Source organism: Saccopteryx leptura, chromosome X (genome assembly GCF_036850995.1).
Source record: "Saccopteryx leptura isolate mSacLep1 chromosome X, mSacLep1_pri_phased_curated, whole genome shotgun sequence".
Lineage (NCBI taxonomy): Eukaryota > Metazoa > Chordata > Mammalia > Chiroptera > Emballonuridae > Saccopteryx > Saccopteryx leptura.
Window position 1 is genome coordinate 107,168,874 of NC_089516.1, and position 8,944 is coordinate 107,177,817.

Consider the following 8,944-nt stretch of genomic DNA (forward strand, 5'->3'; position numbering starts at 1 on the left):
CTATTCCCATTACTTGACATTTAATCAGCTTCCACAGTCTATATAGCACCCAAATGTGTCCTAGTTTTGTTAAACCTTTGACTCCTAGAAGTGTCACAGAAAAGACTGAATGACATACAGGAATATCATCAAAAAGCTACTTTGAATTTGTGGGACATTAGAAGAACATACTTTTTTCATCATGAAGGTATTTCTAAGGGAAATAAAGGTGAAATCAGTATTATGAGAAAAGTAGAGAGAATGAATTTTGCAAGCTTGAAAGTAAAAGAGTACAGCACAGGCAGTCCCTGGGTTATGAGCAACATAGATTCTATAGGTTTGAAAATGTTTAAGTATTTATATGCAAAGAAAAGTAAAAATAAATACTATGTTTAAGACAAGCATCTGTCTAACTTGCATTTAATAGGTAAATGTACTAACTTACATACCACGTCAACTTAAGAATAAACCCATAGAACCTATCTCATTCGTAACACAGGGAATGTCTACAGTTAGAAAAATTTTGGTTGGTTGTTTGGCAATTAACAGAAAACAATTAGAAATATCTCAAGCAATAAAAAAGGAGAATTTGTTACTAAGAGGTATATGGAATTCACAGGTGTAAATAAAGCCCATCCCTCACATTTGATTTTATACATCTGCATCATTCTCTGAAGACAAGTTTTCTCAGCTTTTAAGATGCTGGAACAGAAAATACAATCTTTTAAAAAGCAAACATACATTTGATCATGTAAACTCCCTGCTTTAAAACCCTTCAATGGACTCCCATTGCACCTAGAATAAAATCTAAAGTCCTTAACAGGCTTTACAATGCCCTGTGTTATCCTGTCCCTACCTACTTCTCTAACCTTATTTGCTATCACTTTATTTTTATTCTTCTGTCTTTGTAGACAATTTAGACCAGGGGTCTCAAACTCGCGGCCCACGGGCCGCATGCGGCCCGCCGAACAATTTTGTGCAGCCCACAGACTAATCCACGAAGTTCAAAATATTTTGGATAAAATTAAGTAAGCCTAGGGGCCTACTTGTATTTTTCATTTCTCTAGCATCCTAGCTTGATATTAGCTTAGTTAACAGCAGTTGTGATGCGAACTACAGTTTCTGGTCGTTTTGTGACACTGAGTAAACTGCATGTACGATTGTGCTCGTTGTACTGATTTTTTTTTTGTTTTCAACTGCAGTGAGAAAAGTGTTGCGTAACAGTTGCCTTTTGTAGACCTAGTGCTGCCCACCAAACGGCTGTGATCTTGCTCTGCGGCCCACATGCTGAGTTGAGTTTGAGACCCCTGATTTAGACTCTCGCTTTTGAGTCTTTGGCTTTTATGTTTCCCTTACTTTTTATTACATCATCCTGTCCTATTTCTGAAATTATGCTGTTCATGAATTTATCTGTTTATAATCCAATACCTTTGTGTGTGTGTGTGTGTGTGTTTGTATGTGTGTGTGTGACAGAGACAGAGAGAGGGACAGATAGGGACAGACAGACAGGAAAAGAGAGAGATGAGAAGCATCAATTCTTCCTTGCGGCATTTTAGTTGTTCATTGATTGCTTTCTCATATGTGCCTTGACCAGGGGGGCTACAGTACACCAAGTGACCCCTTGCTCAAGACAGTGACCTTGGGCAAAAGCTGGTGAGCCTTGCTCAAACCAGAGGAGCCCGTGCTCAAGCCAGTGACCTTGGGGTTTTAACCTCTGTGTCCCAGTTTGATGCTCCATCAACTGTGCCACCACCTGGTCAGGCTCATCCAATACTTTTTCAGTTGGGAGCTGCACGAGAGCTAAGACATTGCCTGTCTTTTTCATTCTCATAGGTTCAGTACCTAGAGTTATGTGTGACACATATAAAGGACAGTAAATACTTGCTAAACCAATTAAAAGAGGAAGATGATTGAACATTGACAGTCAGACATCAGCACAGTGACCTGGCATTAGAGATAAAGAAAAGCATAAACAATAATAATGTTTAACTATATACAATGTAAAACAATAAATAATAAATAAGTCATATTAGCTCATATATTTTTGAATACTTACTCTTTGGCACTTTTCAAAGGACATGTTAACTTATTTAACCCTCTCAATAATTCTATGAGATAGATCCTATTGTAATCTTCACTTTAAATTTGCAGATGCTAAGGCATAAAAATGTTAGATGACTTCCCCAAGGTCAAATAGCTAGTAAAATGGAAAGTACCCACAGTACAGCTAATCACTAATGCGTATTGCCTACTGTGGTTGCGAAACAAACTTGATTCTGAAAGAAATTCTCCTTCATACATTCTCTAACCAGATTTATATATCTAAGGCCTGAATATGTAAGTCTTAACTTATAAGTTGTAATAAGTGAGCATATTCAAGGCCAATCAGAGTATGTGAGAGGTGGAACCAAGCTGCTCTCAACACATATAAATAAGGCTGAAAAATTGAATCAAACCTTAGGAACAGTGTGTGAGCTCACAAAATAAAATGTGAAGATATATTTTATTTTACTGTCTCTGATTGGTAGTCTTTTAGAATGAAATCTACAGTGCTGAGATTTTAAAACATACTGTGTGTGCATATGTGTGTGTGTGGTTATATCCAACTACTTCATAGTTTGTCTCATAAGAAAAAAGTGTTTACTGTAAGAGCGGATGAAAGGGATGAGAACCATCCATTAAGAGGAAATTAAAATGGAAATCTCGATTCTTACCATAAAATGTTGAATCTTTTTTTTTTTTTTTTTACAGTGTGTGTTGTTTACCACAAGATGGCAGCTAAGCAATTGTCATTTGAATATGGCAAAGGTAAGTAGGCACTGGTATGTAGAAATCCTTTAATTCTTTAATGAAGTACAAATTGGATTTCAAATTTTGCTTCTAACAATATGCACACACACATATATAATACACACACATATATATATACACACACATTATATATATATAATAAACAAACAAAACCATGACACAGAGGTCCTTGCCATCGAATACTGAGACTGCCAAGGTTTTTCTGGGTTTATAGATCTTTAAAGTTATTGGAAGGATGGTATTGATTGTTAGCCAAGAAAAGCCTTGGCTAAGACTTATTTAAAAATCAAACAATAGAAAACACAACCTATACAAAGAAAATGTGCCAGGATCTTGGAGAAGAATGGAAATGAATAGTTTGGATGAAGGAACCAGGCTTCATTACAGCTAATTGAACATTCCAGCAATGATGCTCATCTTGGTTGTTAAATCAATGGTTCAATAAATTCCATTAATAGTTAAGAAAGCCAAACCATGAGAAGAAAGTTATTTTAGAGATGTTAGTTAGGCACAATACAGTACATTATTCTTTGAAGTTCAGCCTCCTCCATGAAGTCCTTCCTCACTTCTGAATTCCTATCACTTTTGCTGTCCAAACCACTCACTTTAGGATTTAATCATGCCTGGACCTATGGTGTTGTCTGTGTGATTTTATTTATTGATTTTTAGAGAGAGGAGAGAGAGAGAGAGAGAGAGAGAGAGACATCCAACTACTTCATAGTTTGCTGTCTGTTACTAGTGTGTGTTTATTTTTCTATTAGATTATAAAGTCCTTTGCTTGAGAAGTGTATTTTACTTTTTCATCTGAACATGCGGCTCACCTCACAGCACATTTACAGAATGGTCACAGGAGCACGGGCAGCAGAATTCGGAAGTTAAGAGCATGCACATGAAGTCACACTGCCTGGATTTACATTCTGTCTCTGTATAATCTTATATAAGTTATTTAATCTCTCTGAGTCTTAATTTTTCAAATGTAAAACGATTAACAGCTAATATAAACAAAAGTTTTAAAACAGTGCCTGATATGCAGTCAGTTGTTTCTTAGTCTTGGTTATCGATGCCTCAGGTTTTGGAAAGGCTTCTGGTATGAGGAGTCTGAGCTGCCCCTTCAGCCGCCTCCTGGTAGAGTGAGTAACCTGGCACTGAGCAACCAACCGCTCTCTACTGGCAAGCCCTCTGGTCACAAATACACTAAATGATGTTTCCTTAAGAGAGAGAAAAAGTTTAGTCATAAGAACCTGAAAAGTCCCATAACCTGTTCTAGAAGGGATAGTTTCTCCTGTCATACTTCAAGGAAGGAAGTTTTCACCATTTTAGAATTTATAAAGTTGGTGCACCACTTTGGAGATGGTTGTTCTCTAAGAGTGAGTTCTGCTGTTTCATAATATAATCGGCTCTGCTGAAGTGCTGGTTCTGTCTTGTCTCCTGGACTGTGTCTTGTTTTCACCATATAATGGGAAGGAGGGAAAGAGTGTAGGACTGGCAGTAATGGAGGATAATCAACATTCATCAAATTTACTATATGTTAAGCCTTTTGGTAGGAGCTTTCATATGCAGTACCATATGTAATTGTCACAGTTACTAGTCACATTTTACAGCCAAAAAAATCTGAGATTCAAATAGGTGTGTAACGTTCCCTTTCTTTCTTTCTTCCTTCCTTTCTTCCTTCCTTCCTTTCTTCCTTCCTTCTTCCCTCCCTCCCTCCCTCCCTTCCCCCTCTCTTTCTTTCTTTCTTTCTTTCTTTCTTTCTTTCTTTCTTTCTTTCTTTCTTTCTTTCTTTCTTTCTTTCTTTCTTTCTTTCTTTCTTGATTTTTAGAGAGAGAGAGAGAGAGAGAGAGAGAGAGAGAGAGAGAGAAAGCCGGGAGAAGTGGGAAGAAACTCTTAGTTGCTTCTCGTATGTGCCTTGACCAGGTAAGCCCAGGGCTTTCAACTGGTGACCTCAGCATTCCACCACAGATTAGGCTGAAATTTAATTTTAAATGGACATCCTGTATTTTTTGGCAATTCTAAAAATATAAAATATTGTAAATATGTTCCTCCCTCCCTTTTTCTTCTTTCACTTCCTCCTAATAGTTTCTCTCTCACTTATTTGGAGTATGACAGTCTCCCCAGGGCCTCCCATAGTGCCTACATACACCAGGTGCTCAAATGTTGGAAGGGCAGAAATAATTTATATGGGATGTCAAATCAATTCAATTGGTTGCATGCTATAAGGTATTGGTGCCCATTATCTAAAAATACTGGTGGCTGAAAAACAGATAATCTCCAGCAGTCACTGTGGGGTACAGTTGAAAAAATGAAACAACCATTATTTAGCAAATTAATTTGGTCAATACCAGATAAATTATCCCCCCAGAATAGGTTTGAGGAACCAAAATCATGTGGGTTGGTTAGTTTCCATTTTCACCTCCGAAGAGCTTGGTCTCATAGAAGTGAGTCTATCCAAATCCCTCTTCAGACTCCCAAATGAAGTACTCCATATGCAACAGTTTAACCTCAGTTATCAATTCATAGTGGTGTCTGTTTGATTGGGATTCTCCGGTTATTGTCAGAACCTGCCTTGTTAACCATCTCCTCTTTCCATCTCTGCACTTAGTTTCCCACGATGGATATAGTCACCAACTGAAATGCGAAGTGGATTTTCTAAGAGAGTTTTTTATTCATTTGTTTTTGCCCATGAATCTCTACCTATGATAAACAGTTAGGGTTATATTAATGAAAAACATGTATATAGTTACATGTATCTAAATGCTTCTAAAAAATTCTCTTTCTGAAACATGGTGGCTAGTGTTAGAATTATATCCAAAATAGAAAATGATAGTATTTTTAGAAAGATAAAGTTTTAAAAAATATCTTCAGAGTTGTAACTATCCTCAAGAGGAACTGAGACCAATAATTATTAAATCAATTTATAATTTCAGGCCCTGGCTGGTTGGCTCAGTGGTAGAGCGTCGGCCTGGCGTGCGGGGGACCCGGGTTCGATTCCCGGCCAGGGCACACAGGAGAAGCGCCCATTTGCTTCTCCACACCCCCCCTCCTTCCTCTCTGTCTCTCTCTTCCCCTCCCGCAGCCAAGGCTCCATTGGAGCAAAGATGGCCCGGGCGCTGGGGATGGCTCCTTGGCCTCTGCCCCAGGCCCTGGAGTGGCTCTGGTCGAGGCAGAGCGACGCCCCGGAGGGGCAGAGCATCGCCCCCTGGTGGGCAGAGCATCGCCCCTGGTGGGCGTGCCGGTGGATCACGGTCGGGCGCATGCGGGAGTCTGTCTGACTGTCTCTCCCCGTTTCCAGCTTCAGAAAAATACAAAAAACAAAACAAAAAAACAAAACAAAAAAAAAATTAAAAAAAATTTTATAATTTCATTGATAGAAAATATCTTAAATAGACATTATCTTAAATAGACATCTTGCTGAGGACCTAGGGATAGCTCATCTGTGGAACTGTACTAGGTTTTTCTAAAAAGAATATTAGTTAATTTTGTGCAGCATTTACAGTCTTAGTACTCAACAAAATTCAAAACTTCATTTTAAACCTATTAATATAATAGCTGGTCTTCAGGGTAGAATAAGAAAAGCTACTTACACAACTCAGATGCTGTAATTATAATGTGTTATTGATCCAACTTCTTTAGGAGAATGTGTCGCATCCTACCGATGGAGAAAACTTTATAAGAGAAGCATTTCTTTCAAAGGAAATGATTTCATTTCTAATACATTTCCAATTGTTTTCCAATTGTTGATATTTCTGGTCTGCCTCAGAGGATGTCAACCAGAATGTAAACAACCAAACTTCCCACAAGTGCAAAGTCTCCAGACACAGTTTCCAGGAGCTCCTCTTGCCCTGATGTCAGGGGTATACGAGATGTTAGGAAAGGGAAAATGGGGTGCCGAGGATGGGAGCAAAGGTCCAAATGTAATCTTGCTTATATTGTTGTGAAAATACTTTTTTTCTCCAAGGATTATCCTTCCATGTCCTCATTTTTCTCTCTTGGACCACTCTTGTTTCCGTGCTTTCCAGGTAAATGACCCCAAACCTCCAATTACTTCCCAGTCACCTTTAGACTGCTGGGTCATATGAACACAACATAAAAAGTAAAAGATAGCATGTGGATAGAAGGTACCAGAGCCAAACCTGTGCGCCACGTGCCTCTGCAATGTTTGTGGTTTGTGGGTCTATTGACTACTCCCCCCGCCCTCCAAGCATAGTTATGTATACGTGTGTGTGGACATGTGGAGAGTGTGGGGAGGAGGGAAGAGCTACATCAGAATGATTTACTTCTCTCCTCTGTAGTTACAGAAATAATTGGGAGTACAAGTTCACGGATTCCAAAAAGAACAAAAGCACCTTGCATTTGTCAGGGCAGTGCTTTCACAGAAGACCGTAAGTGATTCTTAAAAGAGTACTATTTGGGTAAGGTAAGGGAATCTCCTTTTTTTCTCATGAGAAATTGAGCTTCAAAAAGCTCAACTGACTAGTTAAAACATTTCCCAAAGCCACACGTTTCATAGAATATGGCTGCTCAATACGGTATCTCACTTTCCTCTCCAAGTCAGTAGTGGAACAAATGATCAGTCTTCTGTAGCTACTGTTTTTCTTTTGCGTTTAAAATTTTTTTTACTGGCCCTGGCCGGTTGGCTCAGCGGTAGAGCATCGGCCTGGCGTGCAGGGGACCCGGGTTCGATTCCCGGCCAGGGCACATAGGAGAAGCGCCCATTTGCTTCTCCACCCCCCCCCCCCTTCCTCTCTGTCTCTCTCTTCCCCTCCCGCAACCAAGGCTCCATTGGAGCAAAGATGGCCCAGGTGCTGGGGATGGCTCCTTGGCCGCTGCCCCAGGCGCTAGAATGGCTCTGGTCGCGGCAGAGCGACCCCCAGGAGGGGCAGAGCGTCGCCCCTGGTGGGCGTGCCGGGTGGATCCCAGTCGGGCGAATGCGAGAGTCTGTCTGACTGTCTCTCCCCGTCTCCAGCTTCAGAAAAATAAAAAAATTAAAAAAAATTTTTTTACTGAATTTATTGGGGTGACATTAGTTAATAAAATTACGTAGGATTGAGTTCTCCAATACCTCATCTGCTCACTGTATTCTGTGTTCACCAACACCCCCCCAGTCAGGTCTCTCTCCATCAGTAATAATCCCCCCTACACTTTTTTCTTTTTAAAAAATATTCACTTATTTATTGAAACATTTAATTTATTGATTTTTAGAGAGAGAAGAGAGAGAGAGAGAGAGAGAGAGAGAGAGAGAGAGAGAGAGAGAGAGGGAGAAAGGGGGGTTTGGAAAGTGGGAAGTACCAACTTGCAGTAGTTGCTTCTCACATGTGCCTTGACCCGGTGAGTCCAAGATTTCAAAACGGCGACTTCAGCATTCCATGTCAACACTTTACACACTGAGCCTTCACAGGTCTGGCCCCCTATCCTTTGCTACCCCTCCACCTTCTTTCCCTCTGGTAATCGCAATTGCTATTTTCCTCTTCCTCCCAGACCTCTCTGTCTTTTCCCTATTTTACTGACCACACTTTTTCTCCACTTTGCCGATTCTGGCAGACAGCCAGTTCTAGGGTCACGTCTAACAATGAACTTCCTTTGTACTCACGGGTCCTTTTGCTCATGATATCAGTGAGGCATCTTCCTAGACTTGTCCTGGATATAAGTAGAGAGTATCTTTTTCACCCAGGAAATTCTGTTACCTCTCCCTTTCCCTATTCTATTATATCTAGGAATAGCAGTAGAAACAGTTCACTTTCTCAAAACTATCACATATTGGTAACTTCCTGACCACTGACATTGGCAGAGGTGGATTCAGGTTGGTTGAGGCCCTGACACAGAAGAAAATATTGGGCCCCTTAAAAAAAGAGAGAGGAGCCTGACCGGGCGGTGGCACAGTGGATAGAGCATTGGACTGGGATGAGGAGGACCCAGGTTCGAGACCCCGAGGTCACCAGCTTGAGCGCGGGCTCATCTGGTTTGAGCAAAGCTCACCAGCTTGGACCCAAGGTGTCTGGCTTGAGCAAGGGGTTACTCAGTCTGCTGAAGGCCCATGGTCAAGGCACATATGAGAAATCAATCAATGAGCAGCTAAGATGTTGCAATGAAAAACTGATGATTGATGCTTCTCATCTCTCTCTGTTCCTGTCTGTCTCTATCTGTCCCTCTCTCTGAC